The sequence below is a fragment of the Gigantopelta aegis genome, chromosome 3 (assembly GCF_016097555.1).
Source record: "Gigantopelta aegis isolate Gae_Host chromosome 3, Gae_host_genome, whole genome shotgun sequence".
Taxonomy (NCBI): domain Eukaryota; kingdom Metazoa; phylum Mollusca; class Gastropoda; order Neomphalida; family Peltospiridae; genus Gigantopelta; species Gigantopelta aegis.
In genome coordinates this window covers 14235403-14261984 of record NC_054701.1, presented here as the reverse complement: position 1 = coordinate 14261984, position 26582 = coordinate 14235403, and positions in this window count along the sequence as shown.

Here is a 26582-nt window from a genome sequence, read left to right as displayed (position 1 = left end):
GTTGGTTCTCATAGGTAACGACCAGGAGCGAGGACTTGTAATGATTTGTAGTAGGGAATAGATCACGAACTAAGGCTATGATTTCGTCACAACTTGCAGCATATACAAAACTTGTAATATTATGATTTGAGACCTTACTGAAAATCGTTACAACAAATCACAAAGTGTAAAATTTCCTTAAGAGACCGTGATCTACCGGTCAATGACCTAGTGGATTTGCTAGGACAGTTTCAGACGATCAGTATGAATAAACTCGTCTCTAAAGGCGGACACGATCGATCGGGACTCCGGTTTGTTTGTTTAGTGTTCGCCTACTTTCACCAGCTGAGTGAAACAATATCATTATCAATTTATCCGCGTTTAAACACCTCACTGCACAGTCACAAGTGACCGAAACAGGACGCACGAATCCTGGCGCACTAACATATCACACATAACCGTCGCAGTGGACTCATTCTCTGATTGTGTTTTCCCCGACCCAACCAGAGTCGGAAAATTGGTCGTGGTATGTGTTGTCCTGTCTTTTGAAAAGTGAAAATAAGGCATCTCTTATTGTTGAAGGGACAACATGTAGCAGATTTCCTCTAGAACTATATGTCAGGATTCCAAATATCTGACGTCCAATGGCTATAGTGGTGTTGTTAACCAGTCGCTTGATGCGTGGTCAGTTTGGGATCGATCCCCGTCAGTGCGACCATTGGGCTATTTCTCGCTCCAGTCAGTGCACCACGACTGGTACATCAAATGCTGTGGTATGTGCTATCCTGTTTATGGGATGGTGCATATAAAAGATCTTTGCTGCTAATCGAAAAGAGTATCTCATGAAGTGGCGACAGCGGGTTTCCTCTCTCAATATCTGCGTGGACCTTAGCCGTATGTCTGATACCATATAACCGTAAATAAAATGTGTTGAGTGCGTCGTTAAATAAAGCATTTCTTTCTTTCTTTTCCTTCTTTCCTGAGACGAGTGTGCAAAATTGTCAGCGCGGAATTTAACCAGATTGGATACTGGTGTTACATATAAATGGATTTTAAAATACACATTTTATTTGTGGAAAGAAATGACAAAATAAATTGAAGAATCACGGTTAAGGGGTTAAATGTGTCCTTAAGAACTTACTGCAATAAATAAATATTAACTGAAGTTTATTTCCTGAGATGTGATACAATATGTCCATGAAATACTATTTATTTTGCAAAAATCGAGTCACTGGAACAATTTATGAGTGAAAATGGTAATTTTCAGAGAAGGGGTTAATTTACTATAATATATGCTTCTTAGGATTTTTTACAAACATAATCTTTTAATAATGTAAAATATACCGTATGATAAAATGGGTTGATTATGTCTTTCAAATAACACAGGTCGTACAGAGCTGTATTCCCGGAAGGGCTGGAGTGTATATTCTTCTGTACCTTACCACTACTCTAGTTGTTTTCTTTTGTGTTTTTCATTTTTCTTTCCTCTATTGCGTTATATACCTATTATTTGTTGAGACATTAATAAATGAGCAATCCAGCTGACTACAGTGTCTCGCCGCATCAACAAGACACTTGTGTTTGGTATGGTAGTGTTAACCAAGTATGTAGGTTACGCTTTATACCGATCCCGTGCTATTGTGTACATTGCGGGTCTTCGACGTTTTATGTCAACACAATGTTTACAGCTTTAGAACAACATTTCGGTCAAAAGGTAAACACTAAAGCATGCGGCTACGGTTTCGGTATGGATGTTATAATATATGTGGACAGCCCTCCCCATAACGTGGGTGCATACCGCTTTTGTTTTCTTTTGTAAATGGATTTGCACGAATCACAAAGTTCAACTTTTGTTATGTCTAGAATCCAATTAAAAAACCAAATGATTTGCCATGCGGGCCGGGATGAAAAACTAATAATTATTATGGGGCCTTGTATTTGGTTATTTTGATTGTCTAAAGCTGTCACGAGGATCCTATAATACCCGTAACTGAATGAAACACGATTGTCCAAATATCTCTCCTAACTGTATATCTATTAGATCTCTCTGTAACAGGCAGTTATACCCGCTGGCTCGTCTAGGTATGATCAGAGATAAGATCTTATATAAAGTATATATTATTATAGCACGTATAGTTCACTAGAAAACACAACAAAAACACAATACACTTTGGAATCTGTATTAACCTACGCTGACAAATGTACTGCCGCAGTAGTTAATTAACAACAACAAATAATAACAACCCAGAACTGATCACTTAATTAGTTAATCTCTAGGTGTCTAGTTTACACAATATGCTAATCACTTCACCGTGACACAACACCCACACGTGTGATAACTGAGAAACGCTTCCAGGAGAACTTAATTAATAAAGGAATTACAACTCTATTCCTAACTGGTTAATTTTGAATTAACCCTTACTACTCGTTCAGTAACGTGTGATAATTGAGAAACGCTTCCAGGAGAACTGAATTAATAAAGGAATTACAACTCTATTCCTAACTGGTTAATTTTTAATTAACCCTTAACTACTCATTCAGTAACCTTGTAACACAGAATTAATACTGGTACCTATCACAATAAAGACAATAACCTACAGTTTACCTAGGTCCTCTAGGATGACTGGCTAAGCTTTATATATATATATATATATATATATATATATATATATCAGACGGTGAGCCTACAGTATACTGCGTCAGATGACCGGCAGCACCGTCTAAATAATATTGGTATAATACAGTATTAAAATATTTAAAGTCGCATCAATCACATCAAGGTTATACACAGAGCAGAAATAAAATTATTTACCAGTCCAGACGGACAGCGATCCCTGGAAGCCTTCCTATGTTTTTCCCCGATATCTCTAAAACCCTAGCTATTTATTAAAAAACCCAAATATCACCTGGGGGTACAAGGCGGTCCTCCCCCTATCAAGTGATATTCCACAGCGACCAAGACGGCATATCTTTCTCTTAGATCGCCAGACTCAATGACGCCTAGTCGCCAAAATCACGGTTGTAAAAACCGCACTCGCGGAGGTATTACGTAACTACTGGCCACATGGCCTCCACATCTGGACTAAGTCCTTAATGGTGTGCACGGTCGCGCGAAGGTATTACGTAACAAGGTGCCCATCTGGGCTAAGTGCATATTGGAACTGCACACGGCTCTCTAAAACAATTAATATCGCCACAGGCGAAAAGAAATTAAGAGCATGTACCGTCACAAAAGCATATTATCAGTTTTACACTTATATGTCGTTGTTACTTTCTGTAAGTAGCTTGCTTCAAAAACATATGTATTAACATGATGATGATGATAATGATGGTGACGACGACAACGACGATGATGTGCATATAATCAAGCACGTTGTCTTTGCAACACAGTTATATAGTTTGGTGTACCTAACAATGCTAATTAAACTTAAAGTTGGGGTCACTTTGAGTGGCGCCTCCTCTCATTAATACAGGATATGACATTTAAGAATGGCCGTTTGGGGTCCCCCATCCCATACCTACACATACCAGGACTAAGACGTTCTGTACTCGCAATGCTAATTGAACCACTCTCGGCTCCCGAACTATCACATTACTAAAGTCCCTATTCCAAGACAGAGTTAAACATGCTTAAATGTTACGCAGTTTTACACACAAATGTTTCGCACCTTCTTTCAAATTTCGGAACCATAGGCGCGGGAAATTTTTCACCACATATTTTAAAATGTATTCTTCAATAATATACAACTTCCATTTAAGTAGTTGCATGTAAACTCCCTCTCCACCTTGCAAAATATCCTGGAACCGCGCCTGACAATTGTGCACACCCTTCTCAGGAAGGAAGGCAATGTTTTATTTAACGACGCACTCAACACATTTTATGTATGATTATATGGCGTCGAACATATGGTTAAAGACAGATACAGATATTGAGAGAGGAAACCCTCTGTTGCACTTCATGGGCTACTCTTTTGGATTAGCAGCAAGGGATCTTTTATATGCACCATCCCACAGACAGGATAGTACATACCAAGGCCTTTGTTACACCAATCGTGGTGCACTGGCTGGGGCCACGGACGGAGATTGATCCTAGATCGATCAAGCGAACGTTTTCCCACCGAGCTACATCCAGCTCTCCCTTCTCAGATCCGTGTATCCGCTCTTGGTATTACTGATGGAGTGCCATGGACCGGCTTGTTGAGCTGACATAAATGGATTGCCGCCAAAACGAAACATAAATTCCTAAAAACGAATATGTAGCCAAAGGGCAAAACAGAAGAAAAAAAAAATCAAATACAGTTGACCGCAGTTTGACACAGTCATCCGCATTTGACCTAATCAACATGAATGGCTAATCTGTCAAATTATGTCCGACAGCAAAATAAGAGATAATGTTGATTGGGCTTTAAGTTAGTTAACTCAGTGTGCAGGGCCGTGCTTAGTGGGACAAGTGGGTACAGGTTGTCATTAAAGACAAAACAAACATTTCAGTGCACAGGCGTAGCCATGGTGTATTATGGACGGGCCACCCACATTGCGAAGTGAGGGGGCTACATTTTGTGTATGAGGCATGCTATATGGCGACATGAAAATATAAAACGTTTTGGGGAAAAACAGATGCGATTGGGGGATGTCACCCTAAAAAAAGAGTAAAGTTTGTTTTATTTAACGAGCACATTGAATTTTTTTATCTTATCATCAGCTATTGGACGTCAAACATATGGTCATTCTGAAACTTGTTTTAGAGGAAACCCGCTGTCACCATATAGGCTACTCTTTTACGACAGGCAGCAAGGGATCTTTTATTTGCGCTTCCCACAGGCAGGATAGCACAAACAATGGCCTTTGTTGAACCAGTTATGGATCACTGGTCGGTGCAAGTGGTTTACACCTAACCATTGAGCCTTGCGGAGAACTCACTCAGGGTTTGGAGTCAGTATCTGGATTAAAAATCCCATGCCTCAACTGGGATCGGAACCCAGTAACTACCATGTCACCCTCATATAATCGCTTATTTTACTGAGGTGTGTGACGAGCGTTACATAATTTTACATGGATTTGTTACACTGGCGTATCCAGAAAAGGGTGAGGTGCATGGTCACTCTCCATAACTCCTCTTTTCCCACCACGTTTTATCCCACATGACTCATGGACACCGTGGCTGATCGCTGCCGAATGTGGGTGCCCACCCCCACCATATAAACTCCTAGTCACGCCAATGATTTATTGAAAATACCTCGGTAGCCGTCATCTTTAACACAAAAAAGAAGGGGGAAAAAAGAAACAAACAACAAACAAACAAACAAAAGAAGCAAATAAAGCAATTAAAAAAAAAAAACGATAAAAAAAACACCCTGGAAATTACACGAGAAAATATCAATACAACACTATTTATACATTAACTCTTATGCTGGTATCAGGCTGTCAACAGACAGCAGAAGGTTGGCCAACTTTCTGCTGTCACAATTTCTAGGACTGTCCAGTTACTAGTCTGAGCGCTCTCACAACTCGATGATCATCGGATAACCCATTAGTTGGTACCGACGCCATATAAACGTAAATAAAATATGTTGAGTGCGTCGTAAAATAAAACATTTCCTCCCATTAGTTGTTGATCTGAGCACCTCCGTCGTAAATTACAACGCAAGAGTCGAGGTGGCCAACTTTCTGCTGGCAGTTGACAGTCTGAACTTAGCATTACTCTGTACTGCACTGGTTCAACAAAACAAACTTTAAACTCTTTAACTGTACTGCACTGAAATTAATGTACGCCAAAAACTATGACACTGAGGTGACGAATATTATGTATAATAATATTTTGATAATTTTGAACATATCAAAACTACACATGTCATGTTCTACCAGAATCCCTTTTATGTGGGGGCGCCCGTAGCCATACGTGTACAAAACAAACATCCAATGTCAACGAATAAAAATTACATATTTGTGACGTGTGCATTGCAATAACCTGTGACGAAACAGAGTATATGCGGAGAGTAAGTGGGGGGAGGGTGAGGGGTGGCGAGCGACCAATCAGCATTAATCTAGATCTGGTATGTGTCAATGTATCTCCAGATTTGGCAAACTGCCTCGGAGACGAGCATGTCAAGTGTGACATCACATACCTCATAGGAAGAGGGTTATTGTGTCGTACTGCCGGTCACGTGACGTGTATATATTATAATAACAGGGAACAAGAAGACGCCGTCACGTGGACAGGGCCGTGATTGTTATCACTCGGGTGACCCGGAGCATACAGCGAATACCGATATTCAGTTTTCTTATCTTTCATACAATACGTGCACGAGAAAACCAGTGACAGCTCGAAGTGGGTGAAGGCGTGTTTACAGGGGTGTGTCTGAGGACGGGGTCGAATCTCGCTCCAGCTTAAAGCGAATTTTTGTTTCAAGTCCTGGCGGGGGTGGGGGTAAAATGAGATGGGGATTTTTTTCTTTTCTGGTTTACTTTTTTGGTTTACTTTTTTATATACTTTTTTTCAGAGGATTTTTTTTCTACCCCCCCCCCCCCCCCCCCCCCCCCTCATATATCTGATACATGTAACAGGCTAGACGTTCATGCACATGCGCCTGGGGTGGGTGGACAAAGACTGCATGGTTGCTTCTGTGTGTAAAATGACGGCGCGATAGTGGATAAAGCTGGCCTTGTGCTTATAAAACCTAAGAGTCTAAGACACAAAATTCAATTAAAGTCTGAATGAATGAATGAATGAATGTTTAACGACACCCCAGCACGAAAAATACATTGGCTATTGGGTGTCAAACTATGGTAAATTGAAAACTAAAGTGATGAGCAACATCAATATAAAAATTCAAGATTAACAATTAAAGTCTGAGACGTTAACGTCATGACAACGCCATACAAATTGTATGCATGTGACACTGTTAAAGATTTGCATCTAGACTCTTAAAGGTTTATAAGCACATGCCCAAGTCAGTTTTTAAATATGTCGTCTGATGGGTGTCGCCTCTTGGTAAATGATGTTAAGTGAATAGACAATAATTTTGATCTGGCTATAAGTATAACAACAAATGATAATATTGCTGAACAGTTCAGCCAAGATACTGCTATGTATAGAATAATTCTCTTCTACCTGTGACTACAGACATAGTAATATGTGGATATACTTTTGAAACATGCATGTGATCTAGGAAAAAAAAATATAAAAGAAAGAAACTTTGATGCATGACTGGATAAATCCGACAAGATATTTGAGGTCGGTGAAACTAATAGATGTATGCAGTCATACGAGTATTCTACTTCCTGGCACGGAGCCAATTTAAAAGAGACTACACAGAGGTCAAACAACTTTACCTTCACCCATGTCAGTACAGCATTAATATACAGGTGTAACAGCAAGGGCTGGTCCACAAATCTTATATTATGTGGGGCGGGGGGCTTAAACCTCTCCCACCCAAATCGTACAAAACCCTATTATATCGGTCGATTCATTAACGAAAATAAGGCCCACTTTTAAAAATTGTCTATGGGTCGTGGATGCTTCATTTTCATATATAGTTTCATTTTGAAAAGGTGTATGATACAAGACGTAATGTCAGGACATTTTACACAAGTGAGAACCTGTAGTGTACGTATTTGAATATGATGGTCGAATGGCTACCACAGTGTTAATTTTTTATATTTGTTTTACTCTTGTTGTTGTTGTCTTACGTCTTCGAGAGTTATATTCGTTCAACTTAATTAACGTTCTACCACACGACAGTTGTCCATTTCTTCCAGAGAGAGAGAGAGAGAGAGAGAGAGAGAGAGAGAGAGAGAGAGAGAGAGAGAGAGAGAGAGAGAGAGAGAGAGAGAGAGAGAGAGAGAGAGAGAGAGAATCCATAGAGTTGTAGCCAGAGGATATAAAAAGGAAATCTTAGTATTTGAGTAGAAGACTTAGTAAGGAAGTGCATTTCATCCTGAAAAACAACAACCACTGCGGGATCTGTTAGAAGAACATAATGGGAAAATCGACCACCATTTTAATAATTACAGCATATATTAAGTAGCATTTCCGTCATAAAGGGTGGGTTTTTTTTACATTGAATTGTATCATGCACCATTGCAACATAATCTATATATCAAAGTGAACATTCCACCACCCACAGGCAATATACTAAAGTAGTTGTGTGCACAATTTCAATCTTCTATGTTGCATTCTTTTTTTGTTATTCTGTTAAAAAGTAGGACATTTTCTGTAGGAGCCTGCAGAGAACACCATGGTACATTGACCCTAAATGGTTTGTCTCCAAATGGCAATTCTTCTAAAAACTGAAAAGCTGCTGATTGTAGAATTGAGCTGCTTAAGAGTGGCCATTATCTTCTAATATTCGCAATAGAGGGAAATGAAGACGGTAAGAAATAAAACGTTTACCAGTGGGTTAAATTGGAATGTTCAGACGGAAATGCCACCAAGCCTGAAGCCGGCGCAGACACAGATATCGAAGGTCTTATTCAGAATGTACTTTAAATGCTTGTGGTGATGAGGATATTGTTTGAATGTCTTGTGCTACTGACAGATGTTTCAATATACGGTTTCAAAGATTAATTTTTATAAATGTGTCCGTCTGATACGGAAGATGTTACCATAAAACCCAGATCTTCTAACGTATTAGAATGGAACAATTTGAAATGGAAAGAAATTGTAATTTGGGGGATACCACAATTCTCATTGGCTGATTCATAGTAATCTATCTCTAGGACATCATATACCAAACCCTAGCAGTAATAAAGCAACGACACATTTACGCCAAAAGTATCTTTTGAAATTGCCAGAATCTACACATTGTGACTTGCACTGATAAATCCCAATGTTTGCACAGCACATCCAACCAGGGAATTTAAAAAAACGTCATCGCATAATGACTTGTAAATAATATAGCAAACACAACGAATCCAGTTACGCTGATATTATATTTGAAAAATAAAACAGAAAAGGAAAAGAAAAAGCAAAAACAAGAGATTTGTTGTAGTCCAAATTTATATTTGTAGATATAAACAATTCGTAGATAAAAATATGAATGAAAACAGGTTTCTTTTGAAAATTAAATTTTATTTAAATTAAAACATAAAACAGTTTGACTCACTTTCTTCTGTTTGTGTTTTAATCATATCTAATCAGGCGATCATTAAATAAGAAAATAATTATCTACAATAGTACAATATCAAAGGGCGAAAAGGACACACATTTTTAAATGGCATATTTGAAGACTAAAACGAAACTGAGTATAAAACTGTAGAATATGCTTCATAACCAGTGAATTACAATACGTTTAGACTTCTAAAATGTATACGGTATTGTCTATTGTTAATTAAATGTTACAATACGTTTAGACTTCTAAAATGTATACGGTATTGTCTATTGTTAATTAAATGTTACACATGTCTGAGTTTTTTATGTGTCGCAACAACATGATAAGATAAGTTGCTAAAACTATAGATAAAACCTTTTGTGACTAGATCGACGAAATATGAGACGTGGGCGTATTCAACCTACATGTATTGTGTAACTGTTCTAGTTGGTTTAGCATGACACAGAACAAACAACTTCATACGTTTGGCTTTTTTGTTTGTTCCTGGTAACCGTATCTCCCACTCACGGGATTTCATAATACTTTCATTTTTCAGAGAATTTTATAATACATGTACCTTCATATTTCAGAGAATTTTATAATGCATGTACTTTCATATTTCAGAGAATTTTATGGTCTTTTCATATTTCAGACCATAGCAGATTAATATTTATTTATTTTACTTTTTTATCTTACGTCTTATTGAAACACATTCGAAATATCGAGAAAGCTCTTTCAAAGGGGTTTGAATGAGGTGGCATCGGTAGTTTAATGTTTACTTTCTTTCTTGCCTTATATATCACGTGTACACACACACACACACACACACACACACACACACACACACACACATATATATGTGTGTGTGTGTGTGTATGTATATATATGCAAATATATAAATACACACACACAGAAACACACACACACACACACGTGTGTGTGTGTGTGTGTGTGTGTGTGTGTTTCTGTGTGTGTGTGTGTATTTATTTATTTATTTATTTTAAAATGTTTCAGAGTTTTCATAACCTATTTTAAATTCTGGTTGCTGTTGTATGTTGTAGTACTACTGCCACAAAGGCTACTCATGCCTAATGAAGTACCACTAATATGTGTTACTCCACAGAAAGGACAACAAATGCTACGACCTTTAACATATCAGCCGTAGAGCACGCAATGCGACCAAAACGAGCGAAGAACTTTAACGGGATACAGTTAGTTTCTATTGACTATGATTAAACACAAGCAGCTAGATATTGGGTGTTTCTTGTTTTCTTCAATTTGATAAATCACAGATACACCAGGCAGAATGAGGCTGGCTCTCATTAAACACATATTTCAATAAGAAACGCACTAACACAACTCTAGTAAGCTTATTTAATATACAGGATAATGGACGCACCTTGCTGCACCTACCTATATACACACAAACACACACACACACACACACACACACACACACACACACACGTGTGCAATACTTCCGCTGACGACGTCAGAAACACAACACTAATGTACAGCCATTACTATCAATATCAATTAGGTTTTTATCTAAAACTAATGTAAATTATGTTCGCAACAATTGTCTAACAAATCGACAAACACGAATACACGGAAACTGTGTATCCATCAAAAATAAATATTTTGTTTGTGTGAGATAATAAAAATACTTGTTACTAGCAACTCGTCATAACAAAATAACAAACAAGTTTACCACACAATGAATTTTCAAATGTACTGGAGGAAGTTGTGTTGTCATTTGTCTTTTGAAGATTTCATATATGTCTCTTTTATATTCGATTTCTTTATTGAAACACACATGCACACACACACACACACACACACACACACACACACACACAGAGAGAGAGAGAGAGAGAGAGAGAGAGAGAGAGAGAGAGAGAGAGAGAGAGAGAGAGAGAGAGAGAACAGAGACAGAGTGAGAGAGAGTTTTCATTTCGAAAACGCGATATACATGTATAATATATACACAAATTTCTAGATTTTGGAGTTGTTATTTTAATTTTATTTTTATTTATTAATTAAGAAAAACAGACTTCGTAAATATACTTTTCACTGAAGGTTCATGCATGTGATCCCGGAATTTTGTGGTTTTGGGACTGGACAACAAGATATACACATGGTATTTAAACAAACCTCAATATACCTTAAAAACGAAAGACAAAAATATGAGAAACAAAAAGAACGATAGAAAAGAAGGAATAGTTACATTTACCGACACATTTATTATTTACGATTACGTTCTGGACGGATTTAAATAGATTACCAAAACTCTGTCTCTCTCTCTCTCTCTCTCTCTCTCTCTCTCTCTCTCTCTCTCTCTCTCTCTCTCTCTCTCTCTCACACACACACACACACACACACACAAAAGGATGATTTTTACCAGCGGGGTTTGAAAAGGGATGGGGTGTGTTTAACCAGGAGTGTTTAAATACCGTAAGACTTACTTAGGTTACGAAGTAACCCGAATGATAATATATTAAAGTGTTAGAATCGTCTGAATTATATCTGAAATAAATCTAAAAACTTAAAAACAACCCTAAATGTTTCAACTTCTATCACGGTGATGACAGCGACTTCTGTCATCTCATAGTTGGTAGTACTCCCCTCCTTCAAAAAACGCAGCACCGTCCTCAGGTGACCTATCATTCACATTTGTCATACATCCGTGATTTAAACTTTTATTACAGAAGTCACTGATAAAACAGACGATCTGCGCTTCTATTCATACGAGCTTTTAGTTTGCCTCGCTTCACTCGAGTCGTCATTCACCGCTCCCCACATTATCTCTTATCGCATTGTAAACATGGCACACCCTTGACCCATCATGCGGAGACTTTGGCACGCAGCCAAAATAGCTGTAAGCCAATCCTTCTTAAGGCTAATAAAAAGTAAATTGTTGAATGTAACTCGTGTTAAGTAACCTAATCCAGATGGCAGGTGTTTTTCACCGTGTTAAGATATTTAAAAAAAATATTAATTACTGAAAAAAAGATTAGTTTTCTATTCTGCGATGTTCAGTAATCGTAATTTAAGAGAAAGAAATGTTTACGATAGTATTACTCTAATTTGTAGAAACCTCAGTTGACTTCCACTAAAACAGTATTTTTCTCATCAGTTAAATGCGACAGTTTTATAATTCTTATTATTGTATCGTGACCATTTATATCGACTTTTGTTGTAAAGTCTGAAATTTTAATTGTATTTTTACTATTATATCACTACTTCGATAGAATATCCCTTGATCTCTGTCGTGTACATCAGTTACGACATGCGATGCAACGACGATGACGAGGCTATAAACTACAGAAATGTTTAAATTGTAATGAAGTATCCTTTAGTAACGCAATTTGTAACATTGTTTCAACAATATGTGTGAAAGAAAAGGACCACTTAAAAAGTCCTAATATTTCAAATGTAAACACCTGGGTAAATAAAGTAATTCACTGATTGGCTGATTGGCTATAACATTCACATCTTAATGCGCAAACTCGAATGAATTTTTTTTGTTTTTGTTGTTGTTGTTGTTTTTGTTGTTTTTGTTAATTCTTTGTTGTGTTGTGTTTTAAAAAAAAAAACAGAAAAAATTTTGAAAAGTATATTTTTCAATTTTTCTTAATCAAACAGTGTCAACAAGGACTAATATTTGCCGAAGATGTTTCATGGTAATCGGAGAATAACATTAAATTCGCTGACCCGTATTTTTGAAATATTCTATTTCGCAACAAAACATACAAAAGAAAAAAACCACAAAACAACAACAACAAAGCAAGAAATGTATTGAAGTTGTGAAATTTGTCCTATTTGATATAACAGTGCCAAAAAGCTACTCGTCTCTTACGATGTACAGCCGTTATGCAGAACTTGGTATCCAAGACCAGTATGTGTAAGTATAATAATGTCTATGCATAGTATTAGAGAGAAATATCATGCAATATTGAATGGAAAATAATAAATTCATCTCTAAATGACAGGTGTACGGGTTCAGCAGTAATATCAACCTACTATAGTAATTCAATATTCATTTATTAATAGGGCGGCATTTAGCTCAGTCGGTTGAGTGCTCGATTGAGGTGCATGCGTCGCAGGATCGAACCACCTGGCTGATCCATTCAGCTGATTGGGGTTTTCCCGTTCCAACCAGTGCACCACAACTGGATAAAAGCCGTGTTATGTGTTTTCCTGTTGTGTGGGAAAGTGCTTATAAAAGATCCCTTGCTGCATTAGGAAAAATGTAGCGGGTTTCCTCTGATGACTGTACGAGTCATAATTACCAAATGTTTGACATCCAATAGCCGATGATTAATGAATCAATATACTCTAGTGGTGTCGTTAAACAAAACAAACTTTCATTTATTAATATTAAGATTCAAACACGCTGTTCTGAGCGCACAGCTCAGTTATTGGGACTATCCGTCCAGGACAGTGTTGTAAAACATTTGTAGTAATTTAAGAAAAAATCAGAGAAATGACCATACACATCCCCAGTGAGCCCCAATAAAACTCGATCGATGAGATCCGGTACAAGGTTGCGAACCCGGGACCTACCAGCTGGTTCTTCAAGTACTGCTATGTGATTATTTCTGTAAAAAAGCCTCACACTGACACTGTGTCATAGAACTCTTTAACGGTCCAGCATTAGCGATACTAATAACGTTTATTATATAATGGCATGTCACACTGATTCAATAATAATGCGGACAAAAACATCTCTTAGTAACAAACTTAATGTAAAAAAATAGGTCGCGATCGCAGGACTTGTATGTTGTAAACAACATTTGCTCTTCGTTGCAAAGCATATCATGGCTGTTGTGGTAGCTGCTATTACTTCAAGTCAACGTTGCCCATGTTTTCAAAAGTCAGAGCGGAAGGACGTAGCCCAATGGTAAATGACTTGCCAAATGTGCGGTCGACCAAAGATCGATCCCCGTCGGTGGTCCCATTGTACTATTTTTCGTACCATCCAGTGCAGCACGACTGGTATATCAAAGGCCGTGATATGTGCTATTCTGTCTGTTGGATGGTGCATATAACAGATCCCTTGCTACTAATTGAACAATGTAGCGGGTTTCCTTTCTAAGACTATGTCAAAATAACCATTAGAAAACGTGTGGTTACGACCCATTGATCCTATCGAGTTGTGCACTACTGGAACACCAGTAGCCCGAGTAACAGCGCCAGACTGTAAGAGAGCTAGACGGACATTTGGACGGTTATGACGTTCTCATTACATAACCGTCCAAATGTTCATCTAGCTCTCTTACAGTCAGAGTACTCGGGCTAGAACACTAGATGCCATAGTATGCGATACACTGTCTATCAAATTCGACGCCATTATAACCATAACAAAAAAAAAAATGTGTTAAATATTGTATTATTTTTGTCTGTAGCAAAGTGCCTATCAAAGACATACTGTTGCTGTTGTACGTACATCGCCCTGGGTTTTAAGTTGGTGCCTATCAAAGACATACTGTTGCTGTTGTACGTACATCGCCCTGGGTTTTAAGTTGGTGCCTATCAAAGACATGCTGTTTCTGTTGTACGTACATCGCCCTGGGTTTTAAGTTGGTGCCTATCAAAGACATACTGTTGCTGTTGTACGTACATCGCCCTGGGTTTTAAGTTGGTGCCTATCAAAGACATACTGTTGCTGTTGTACGTACATCGCCCTGGGTTTTAAGTTGGTGCCTATCAAAGACATGCTGTTGCTGTTATTGTACGGACATCGGCCTGGGTTTTAAGGTTGGTACATCTTGAGTTCGTATTCCAACTCAAATTGAGTTTTACTAACTTGGTGATGACCATGCCAAAAAAAGAGGAAACAGATACAATTTATAGTTTGTTTTGTTTAATGACACCACTATAGCACATTGGTATACTGTTCATCGACTATTTGATAAAAAACATTTGGAGAGGAAACCCGCTACATTTTTCAATTACAGACAGACTAGCACATATCACGCCCTTTGATATATCAGTAGTGGTGCACTGGCTGGAACGAGAAATGGCCCAATGGACCCACCGACGGGAATCGATCGTAGACTAGCTGCGCATCAGGCGGGCGCTTTACCACTGAGCAACGTCCCGCTCCTCATTTCAACTGGTATAGTGAGGACCAAAAAGTGTCATCTTTTATTTATAGGTGCTTTCACTAGCTGGAGAAGTACCTGTATTATTTAGACCTAATTATTTTAAACAGACCCCCACCCCACTCCCCGGTTATTTTATATTAAGTAATGTCACTAGCTGGAGAAGTACCTGTATTATTTAGACCTAATTATTTTAAACAGACCCCCACCCCACTCCCCGGTTATTTTATATTAAGTAATGTCATGTGTTATGAAATGTTCCTCAAATCACAAGATTAATTCCAGATCGCATGTTAGATTCCAAATAGTCGCTGGTATGTGCTGTGGTGTCGTTGAAACAGGTGTTCCTTATTCCTTATGTACCGCGAAACAGAAAAAGTCTCTTGGCCTGGGAGATATGACACCGTCACCAGGTCAAGATAGACAAACAGTCCCGTACATGATTCAGCATATCTCGGTGACAATAGATCACTACACAGTTTCGTCATACAGCTAACTATAGACAGTTTCAAACTTTCCGCTTCGGTTTCTACGGGTTTTGCATATTACACTGGCCTAGTCCGGGAAGGAGATAGTTTTGTAACTAAAGAAAGATAGATGGATATCGAGAAAGAGATATAGAGCGAGGGAGAGATGGATAGAGAATGAGGGAGGTGGGGGGCAGAAAGAGAGAGAGAGAGAGAGAGAGAGAGAGAGAGAGAGAGAGAGAGAGAGAGAGAGAGAGAGAGAGAGAGAGAGAGAGAGAGACGGAGAAATGGGGCAAAATGTATTCTGGTAACAATGCAAATTTCACCCCAGCCGAAATATTAGATCTCGATTATTTGTGGAATTCAAATTATATGGTTGGAGTTAATTTAAATTAACATTATTGGGTATCATAATTCCTAGATATAACGTGCCCCGCAGAATCACTGTACCTGGTTTCGGAACATTTTCGAGTCAAAGTCTATGAGACGATAGACTTCAAGAAAATAATGACAGACGGATGACGGACGCCACTTTGCCATAGACAAGACGGTGCATTTCAGGGCTTTTGATGAAAACGGAGCAGATCCCGCGTCCACTGAGAGCGATCGATCCTGCTACTCATGGTACACACTGCGCTGTGTACCTCCCTTACCTGTGTCTGATCTCTGTTCTCAGTTACACCCACGATCTGTAGTTGATGGAGGGTGGTGGGTCTTCTGATAGGTTGCACTGTACCAAATCAAAGACTGCCGTCTCAAAGTTCAAACAGTTTCGGAGAAAAGGTACTTTCGGTTGTCATTGGTAGTAATGTGTGACATTGATTATTTGTGCAAATACTGCCAATAAATTAATACATTTTGATTTTAGCATAGAGTTGTTATTCAGTAGTTCTGTCTCAGCCAGTGCCACATGACTAGTATATCAAATGCGGTGGTATGTGCTGTACTGTTTATGGGAAAGTGCATATAAATGATTCCTCGCTGCTAATAACAAAATATAGCGGGTTTCCTCTGAAAACTGTTAGAATGATGAAATCTCTGACATCCAATAGCCTATGATTAATATAGCAATGTGCTCTAGTGGTGTCGTTAAACAAACATACGTTAACTTTATGCTGTATATAGGTGGAAACCAGTGCTGGGTATCCCCCAATAAATGAAACTGCGATTTACAGCAAAATGAGGGAAGCCAAAAAACAGCAAAAGAACCCCCCCCCCCCCCCCCCCCAAAAAAAAAAAAACCATTGGTTAAATATCTTCACTGTGATATGAAACCCCATTTTCTTGCGGGTACATTAAACCAGAGGTGTCACACGTTTTATTGGTGTATTGCCTGGGTGTGTTGATGCATAGATTATATCAGTTTTATTAGAACATGTTAACATTATCGGTAAAGGGAGCCATCGGGATGCTTGACACGAAATGATGTTTGTACTAGACCCCGAGTTTAAACTGACACACACCACAATGAATGACCGGAGTCTATTATCTGACTCTGTAAGTCAGACACGCCGTAAATAACCCAGTTAGCAGTTAATCGTGTCTCTTGTCTTCGCTCTGTCTCATATTGCTGACACCGAGGTGTGCGGGTGTGCATGGCTTAACACAAATTACACTCCTGAGATACCCCTAAGTCCATTAAAGGGGTTGTTCCGAGTTTCACCTTTTTTTGCCTAGAATACGAATACTTGTACAATGAGTGTATTCCTGGTCATGTTAACACTTGCAGTGGCTCAATACTGTTTCCCTACAATCATTTCTTACGTATTAATATGTTTCTTTTGTTCTAATCGCTACGAGAGCGTCATAACTTGTAATAACTACACACTTAGAATAGTGAGAATTCCCTTTCAACATTTGCAGCAGAAGCTGATGCATTGTTTTTATAGGGAGGCATGCAGACCCCAGTATTCAGGGAGTGGGTGCAACTTCTAACGTGTTGTCTTTGTGGTAATCCTTCGCAGAATTATAAAGCTGACAAAGATGATACATGTCCCCTACTAAAAACAATAAAATCATTGTATTGACTGCTTAAGACTAGGCTTTTGGGGGTATTTCGAATTTCGGAAGGGGGGGGGGGGGGAGGGGAGGTCGCACCCCAGCTTTCTCCCAATAGATCCGCGCCTGTGCAGTGACTGAATACTAACGGTTGCCTACAGTACATTCGTACGTATGGTTATGTTTGTTTTTTGTTCCAAGCGCTTAACATTTGAAATAACCTGGTCAAAAGGAAGCCCTAATATATTTATTTTAATCCTTTAATGTTTTATAACCCGTCTGTATTATATGTGACTATGTTAACCCACTTTCTGCTTTTATTGGCCACACACTTGAGGCAGTTGCTTTAATGATTACTTCACATGAGATAAGAGCGACATAAAGGGCCTTTATTGAATTAGTATAAATTACCAGCGTTATTGCTCAACTTGAAATCTCATCAAACAAATGATATTTTTTATGGCATTTGGAACTTCCATGAAACATAAGTAGCACGGTGTGTTATTTACAACAATTGTAGAACTCACTGTATAAATGTCAGAACTATTTCGAAAGATTACATCATTCTCCAGTGCATGAATGCAAATCGAATTATTGGCAAAACACTTTTACAATGGGTTGTGACGTAAAAGAGCAAAGCGAGACAAATCCGCCGATTGATATCGAGCCCACGTCCTCTGGTACACCAATCCGTTGAATTTGATCTTACTGGCCCGCATTTGCCTGTGCCAGTGAATACGACCAAACCCAAACCGTATCCCGTGTCAACCCATCGCAGATACATATCTTATACATTATTAACATGTATTTGTTTTAAATATTATACTTTTATAAATTATTTTTAGTTCCTTAATTAACATGTTCGGTATGATTGTACGTTTTACTATTGAAAAATATATTTTAGTCTTTCGTACCTCTGTAATGATTGGCGTCTATGTTGTTTTATTTAGAATATATTGATGCATTGTTTTTCGTCCAAAGCAGTCCCTCGTGGCTATTGTGTACTGTTCTGTCTGTGTTATAGTGCATATAAAATATATCTTATAGTTAATGAAAACAAATGTAGCGGGTTTACTCTAAGATTAACCGTCACATTTACCAAATATTTTACATCCTATAGCCAATGATTAATAAATCAATGTGCTCTGATGATATGATTAATAAATCAATGTGCTCTGATAATATGGTTAATACATCAATGCGCTCTGATAATATGGTTAATACATCAATGCGCTCTGATAATATGGTTAATACATCAATGCGCTCTGATAATATGGTTAATAAATCAATGCCCTCTGATAATATGGTTAATAAATCAATGCGCTCTGATAATATGGTTAATACATCAATGCGCTCTGATAATATGGTTAATACATCAATGCGCTCTGATAATATGGTTAATAAATCAATGCGCTCTGATAATATGGTTAATACATCAATGCGCTCTGATAATATGGTTAATAAATCAATGCGCTCTGATAATATGGTTAATACATCAATGCGCTCTGATAATATGGTTAATAAATCATTGCGCTCTGATAATATGGTTAATAAATCAATGTGCTCTGATAATATGGTTAATAAATCAATGTGCTCTGATAATATGGTTAATAAAAACAAATGTAACTTTTAAAGGCACAGACTCCAGTTTCAGCACGTGAAAATGGACATTAACTTTATGTTTAGTTAATCTACAAATATGCAACACATCTGGATAAGATTATAACAGAGATAAGCTAAAGTATATTATGTTTGAACAGGGAAATACCGTCTAAAATAACTACGATAACCATTATTTCTCACATGAATGTGCGCTTTTAAAATTATCAAAAATACCTTTCGGGGTATTATAAAAACATGGATGACCAAAACAACTTCAGGTGTACAAAAATGAATATTCTAAATAATTTAATTCTTATTTAAATTATTTTTAAAAATCCCGGCTCTGATAGTGAAAAATGCGTCGTGGTGTTTAAAAACTAGGATCTATCGCTTTAAATGTCAATATATCCATGTTAAACCTTAAAGACACTGTTGTTTAAAATGTGCTGAGGTGTCGTTAACGAGGATTCCTGTCCTTACCCGTGACCTTGCAGCGTGCTCTTCTCATTAACTTTAGACCAAAACGACCGACTGAGGATCAATAATGCACGACGTATAATTACTTTGTCCAAAAGTACCCGTGCTCGGGTTCCGTGGACACGCAATGTCCCTGTGTCAGAGATGGACAATGATCCCTGGCATAAAACACATACTGGGAGGGATGTAGCCCAGTGGTAAAGTGGTCGCCTTGTGCGCGGTCAGTCTAGGATCAATCCTCGTCGGTGGGCCCATTGGACCATTTCTCGTTACAGCCAGTGCTCCAAAACTTTTACTGGTGGAACAAAGGCTGTGGTATGTGCCATCATGTTTGTGAAATCCTACTAATGGAAAAGATTACCCCAATGCGTGGTGTCAGCTGCTTTTCTCTCTATTATATGTATGGTCCTTTACCATAAATGTCTGACGCCATATAATAGCAATTACAATGTGTTGTGGGTCGTTCAATAAAACATTAAAAAAAACCAACAAAAAAACCCCTCTATCTGCACGGTTAATATTCCAACCTTAAAGGAAATGAGAAAAACGGTTTATTAGATCAGAAAGACAATAACGTTTGTTTAACGATTCCCCTGAGAAACGTCGAATCATGGGCTTGCGTCAAACATGACCCAGAATGTGAACGATTCAAAGACTAGTTTTCAGTTCATTTCATTTTAATTCGATCTTCGTGCTTATATCCAGTTAAAGGTCAAACACGAACTTCTTGGCACACAGTTATCTGGATTGTCTGTCTTAGACAAAATTTAAACGTTAGTCAGAGATAAGACGGTGTCGTGGGCTTAAATATCTCAGGAGTCGTTAGGACTACTCGCTTTAATTCAGAAGGCTTAATACGCCTTACTTCATAAGGCTTACCAAGCCTTAATTGAGAAGGCATAATACCTCTTAGTTGAGAAGGCTTAACACGCCTTAATTCAGAAGGCATAACACGACTTAATTCAGAAGGCATAACACGCCTCAGTTCAGAAGGCTTGACGCGCCTCAGTTTAGAAGGCCTAACACGCCTTAGTTTAGAAGGCTTCACACGCTTAAGTTTAGAAGACTTAACACGCCTCAGTTTAGAAGACTTAACACGCCCCAGTTTAGAAGACTTAACACGCCTCAGTTTAGAAGACTTAACACGCCCCAGTTTAGAAGGCTTAACACGCTTCAGTTTAGAAGACTTACCACGCCTCAGTTTAGAAGGCTTAACACGCCTCAGTTTAGAAGACTTAACACGCCCCAGTTTAGAAGGCTTAACACGCTTCAGTTTAGAAGGTGCAAAAGGTCGCAGGATCAATGGCCCATTATGGACTCGTGGTTTTGTTCCGTCCCAAATATTAGTTCCCCACCCCACCCACCCAGAGTAAGTTTAATAACTCATTGGATAGAAGCTCACTATACAGCCAATCCAAATAGCTGAGGTGTGTGGCCATGCCAGTGTGCTTGGACCTTAATTAAATATCAGCACGAAACAGTATAATTGAAATGATTCTCATAGATTGTTGTCGTGGGTTCTGATTCAGTGGGTTTGTACGCTTTTAGGCGCGGCTACTTTATATTTGCATGTTTTGTAATTGGTTTGTATTTTGTGTAAGGTATGATGACACTATAATATTTGCGTCCGTCTGTCTGGCTTTCCATTGAGCTGTTGGAAACAAGCGCTAACTTATCTACGACTCGGTTTCTTAATTGTGACTTACTTCTGAAAACACGTGGAACCAGTCGGTCCTGTTCTGGATTTTACGCACATTCTGAAGCAGGTTAACATGACAACTTAAAACGCTTAATCTCACTTAATATACATCTGAAATTCATTAAGCACCGCCTAAATTGTATTGCAGCCAAAAAGGCGCCCAGAGGTAATTGTCCGTACCGACGAAGTTTAAACCAGATATTGAGAGTTTCTACATATTCTACATGTACTGGTTATTTACTGAGATGGCAGGAATAAATTACTTATGTCCAGCACATGTGTGTTTTCATCTTCATAGTTAATTGCCATACATTTACTTGCATATTTACGGTTTCTGGTTTTCCCCCCTTAGAACACATTAAATATTGATGCAGCGACAGTGTCACTTGCTATCCGTTGTTTTTTCGGTATGCTCATACACACACACACACACACACACACACACACACACACACACGCACGCATGCACACGCACACGCACACACACACGTACTATTAATTCCAGTAGTTTATTTCTGTAAAGTGGTCATAATTACTTGAGAACAATCAATCATATGGTCAACACCAGGTGGCGCTTAATTACTTTCCAGGTGTACATATCATATCGTATCAAGTGTATCACAGCGTATCTAGTTTATCACATGTATATTTAAGAAAATTGATCCAATAATGTAATAACTGTCAATAATGTAATAAAAGTGGGTGGTTATTGTCTTGGGATAACGAGTTTATCCTGTGAAGGTTAGAATGTAAAATGCTACGACGCTCTGCCTTTTGTAGGTTTTTTAAAACTGTATTATCATCAATACGTTGGAAGAGAGAGAGAGAGAGAGAGAGAGGGGGGGGGGGAGAGAGAGAGAGAGAGAGAGAGAGAGAGAGAGAGAGAGAGAGAGAGAGAGAGAGAGAGAGAGAGAGAGAGAGAGAGAGAGATCTGAATGGAATATATTAAGACAGTGGCCGATTATTTTAGTTATCCTGAAATCCTACATAATACGAAACATAAACAAAACTTATTTCATTATAAAAGTTAGTAATGTCATATACAGATAATATATAATAGCTGATTTCAGTGCTTTCAAAATATCAAAAGTAGAATACCGAACTAGACACACAAAAACCTAGAGAAGACACCATACCAATATTTCTGGTGTAGTTCCTCATTAAAAACAAATTCTTTTTGAAATATTTGTTTGATGATTACACGTAGGTTGACCTCTGTAGTATTTAAATAACCCATTGGTTTGAAGTCACTTGTTATATTCAGTACTAACTGACAAGAACTGTGCAAGTGGTATAGCGTCACTTGTATAACAGCAAAACGAGGCGGTGCTCAGGTATGAGGGCTGCTAACTGAAACATGTCGTGGTCGACCCGTGTTGACTTTTTACACGGTACTTGCCAGTTGCGAGCACTCCATAAAATTAGTAGTCACATGACAATGTCGATAGTGTTGTATTTTTCACAGAATATATTCTGACAGAAATTGTATTGAACTGCATGGAGTAATTAATGGTGGTGTGTACCCAGAACCGCTCTTCTGAAACGTATACAAATTCCATCCCAATGACTATGAATGTATCCTTTCTAGTACATCTCGTAGACTGTTGCGCCATCTGGCGGCGGGTGTAAACGAAAGGATGGAACAGTCATTCGTGTTGCTAATTATGTTGGTATAAAGCTACACATGGGTGTGGAAGAATTTCCCATTCACAAACACCGTGTGCCGTATGGAACCGATCCTTGCATAGGAATGCTATTTGGTCAGTTTTATAGCAACGCCCGCACCAATAAAACTATTTGAGGCTCACGTTAATTGCAGGATTAAAGTCCATCATTAAAAGTATATCAATATAAAGAATAAGAAGAATCTGGAATTCTTTCTAAATTCTGTTTTGACTATTTGTTTACAGATAATTAAACTACAAATGTACTTTTTTTTTTACGTATTTTAATTATGAAGGTCGCCTCATAGTGTAGATATTTCATTCATTTCAACTTATTTTCGTGCTTGTATCCAGTTAAAGCCGCACACCCTAGTTCCATCCAGCGAAAATAAATTATAATTTGGTTAATCTACAAACCTGTAACACACTTAGATCACGTTTTTATCAAATGGAGTGAAAAAGCAGGTTATATATCGATAAATACCATGGGAATCCCCATGTCCCAATTGCTTGAAATAATTTTGAAAGTTAGTATTCTGATGTCACCGGTAGATGTTGCTCGAAGCACAACAATGCCTACGTCACGACAAATGTCACAGACTTGGGGTGCGTTCGTTTCACCTCTCCTGGACATGTTCCAACTGTTCTGTCCTGGTTGTATCCCTTCTCCAGACATCGTAAGACCTAGCAAAATTATTGGTTTTAAGGGTTTGTAACGTTTTGTATTGAGACACTTGCTTGTCTGAACTTTATTGTCACTGAAAATGTTCACGAACTGTGAAGAAAAATCTCACAAATGAACAACAACAAATCGGATGTTGATTGCGCGAACCGTGCACGAGAAAACAAACCGAACCAAAATGATAACGGTCACGTGATATACCAACGTCTGTGACATTGAAATGGAAATATCCCCTCTAAAAATAGATTGGACCTCGCTTGCTTAACGGTTTTTTCTCGACAGCACGTCTTGTGAAAAAATGCAAAAAATGCATTTCGTGGTTTTACAAACATCAGGATTACCAAAAAGCACTTCAGGTGAATGGAAATGTGTATTCTAAATAATAAAATGTAAGTAAAGTGCAAATGGGGTTTAATAGCGAAAAACAACGCCGAAATGGTTAACAAATAGCCGTAACTAGAGTGTGTCCCTTTAAGGTTCAAACGCGCTGCTCTGTGCACACACCTCAGCTATGTTGTTTGTATGTCCAGAACAGTAGTTAGTGAGAGAGAAGAGGGTGTAGAGGTCTTACACCTACCCGTTGAGTCTTTAAAACTCGTCCTGGGTGAGAGCAGATATGAGTATGAACTAGTTTAACATGCCCATATACCACTACGGTTTCAGGCATGTCCAGGGGCGAGACGTAGCCCAGTGGTAAAGCGTCTAGGATCGATCCCCGTCGGTGGACCCATTTGGCTATTTCTCGTTAGAGCCAGTGCTCCACAACTGGTGTAACAAAGGTCGTGATATGTACTATCCTGTCTTTGTGATGGTGCATATAAAAGATCCCTTGCTGCTAATGGAAAAGTGTAGCCCATGGAGTGGCGACAGCGAGTTTCCTCTCTCAATATCTGTGTCGTCCTTAACCCACTGAGCTAAATCCCGCCCATTCACTCATAGCCCGAGTAAGATAGCTAGACGGACATTTGGAAGGTTATACGCTCTCATTACGTATAACCTTCCAAATGTCCGTCTAGCTATCTTGCAGTCAGGCACCACGACTGGTATAACAAAGGCCGTGGTATGTACTACCCTGTCTGTGGGATGATGCATATAAAAGATCCCTTACTGCTAATCGAAAAGAGTAGCCCATGAAGTGGCGACAGCGGGTTTCCTCTCTCAATATTTGTGTGGTCCTTAACCTTATGTCTGATGCCATATAACCGTAAATAAAATGTGTTGAGTGCGACGTTACATAAAACATTTCCTTCTTCTTCTCTTGCAGTCCAAGTACTGGGGCTGATTCACTCGGTGAATGCTCGTCATAGAAGTATTGTGCCGTTCATTTACATAAGTACTAGAATGTGCTACTCAATCACGGTGCATATAAAACGTTGCTAACAAAAACTAACATTTTCCCATGTGTTAGATTCAAAGCCTACAAACTGGCGCTTTGTGTTTTTAAATATTACATTTACTGCGTTAACGTTTCTGCTGGTTGACTACTAGTCCCCGAGTGTGTCATTAGCCCCGTTGTAATTTAAAAATCGATGACATTTCATACTAATTTGAAAGAAAAAGAAAAAACCCACACACACTGAACATTACACTATATTCGAACAGAGTGTTTGACAGTCCACAGTCTTAAACAGTTAATTGGGCTTCTGTTGTTTTCTGGAAGTCCCGGTGGCAGATCTAGAACAGGTATGACCTGGATTGTTTAATGGCACGCAAGTCGGTGCAGTAGGTTCAAAGTCTGCAAATTGACACTTTGTGTTTTTAAATATTTTATAACTTTAAAGGCATTCAGTCACGGATTTAATGACTTAATGGATACTATTTGGAAACCAAATCAGGCTATTGTATCACGTTAACTGAACCATGTTGGAGTAAAATCAATGTCAATCATCTTGGCAATATTAATTTATGAATTATAGACCATTGCTATAATTCAAGTATTTCTTTTACAAAATATCATTAGTACGTTGGTTATGATGGTTACGTAGATTGTTGAATAAAGTACGTTTAAGGACACGTCAACTACATATTTGTCAGGTACTAGAAATACTTTGTTGGGCCACTTAATAAATTAGTAGTATGTGGTAATATGCCTTTAAGGGGCTTGGATAGATGCCAAATGTGTTCCCATAGCGTGCACATCTTTTCACCAATAGTGACGGCAGGTCGTTCAGTGGCAGATTGGATTGGATAACATATTAACATGCCTATATCAAATTAAGGTTCAAGCACGTCTCTCACGGGCACAATCTCTGACATAGCCAGTAACTGGGTTCCGGACAGAACGGGGACGGGAGGGGAGATTTGAAATGGACAGAATTTTAGAATAGCAATTAGTGAAAAAGACCCCCACACCCCGATTTTCGTCATATATGACTTCTACGACCGACTAGTTGTTAATCCGAGCGCACCCGTCGTAAATTGGCAGTTCAGGAAATTACAACGCAACCATCGAGTTGGCCAACTTTGTTGTGACAGTTGACAGTGGGAGGCTAGCATTAATGTACCACACTTGGATAAAGTTACAACAGAGTGAACCAGGAACCGGCCTGTAGCAGGGGGCCCGGGCCCACAAATAATTTTTTTTTTTTTTTTTTTTTTTTTGGGGGGGGGGGGATAACATTACATCTCCACTTAATGTAAAAGTTGTAGCGAGACTAACGTGTCGAGACTAACGGCGAGAGTTACAGTAACGGGCAAATAACCTTTGAATCATGACCCCGGAACCCCCAAATACCGCTCGTTCAATAATGTACACCATTCTACGGGCCTGAGGAATCTGTGATGTTAAAACGGTGCAAAGGAGCAGACCCTAGTTTTA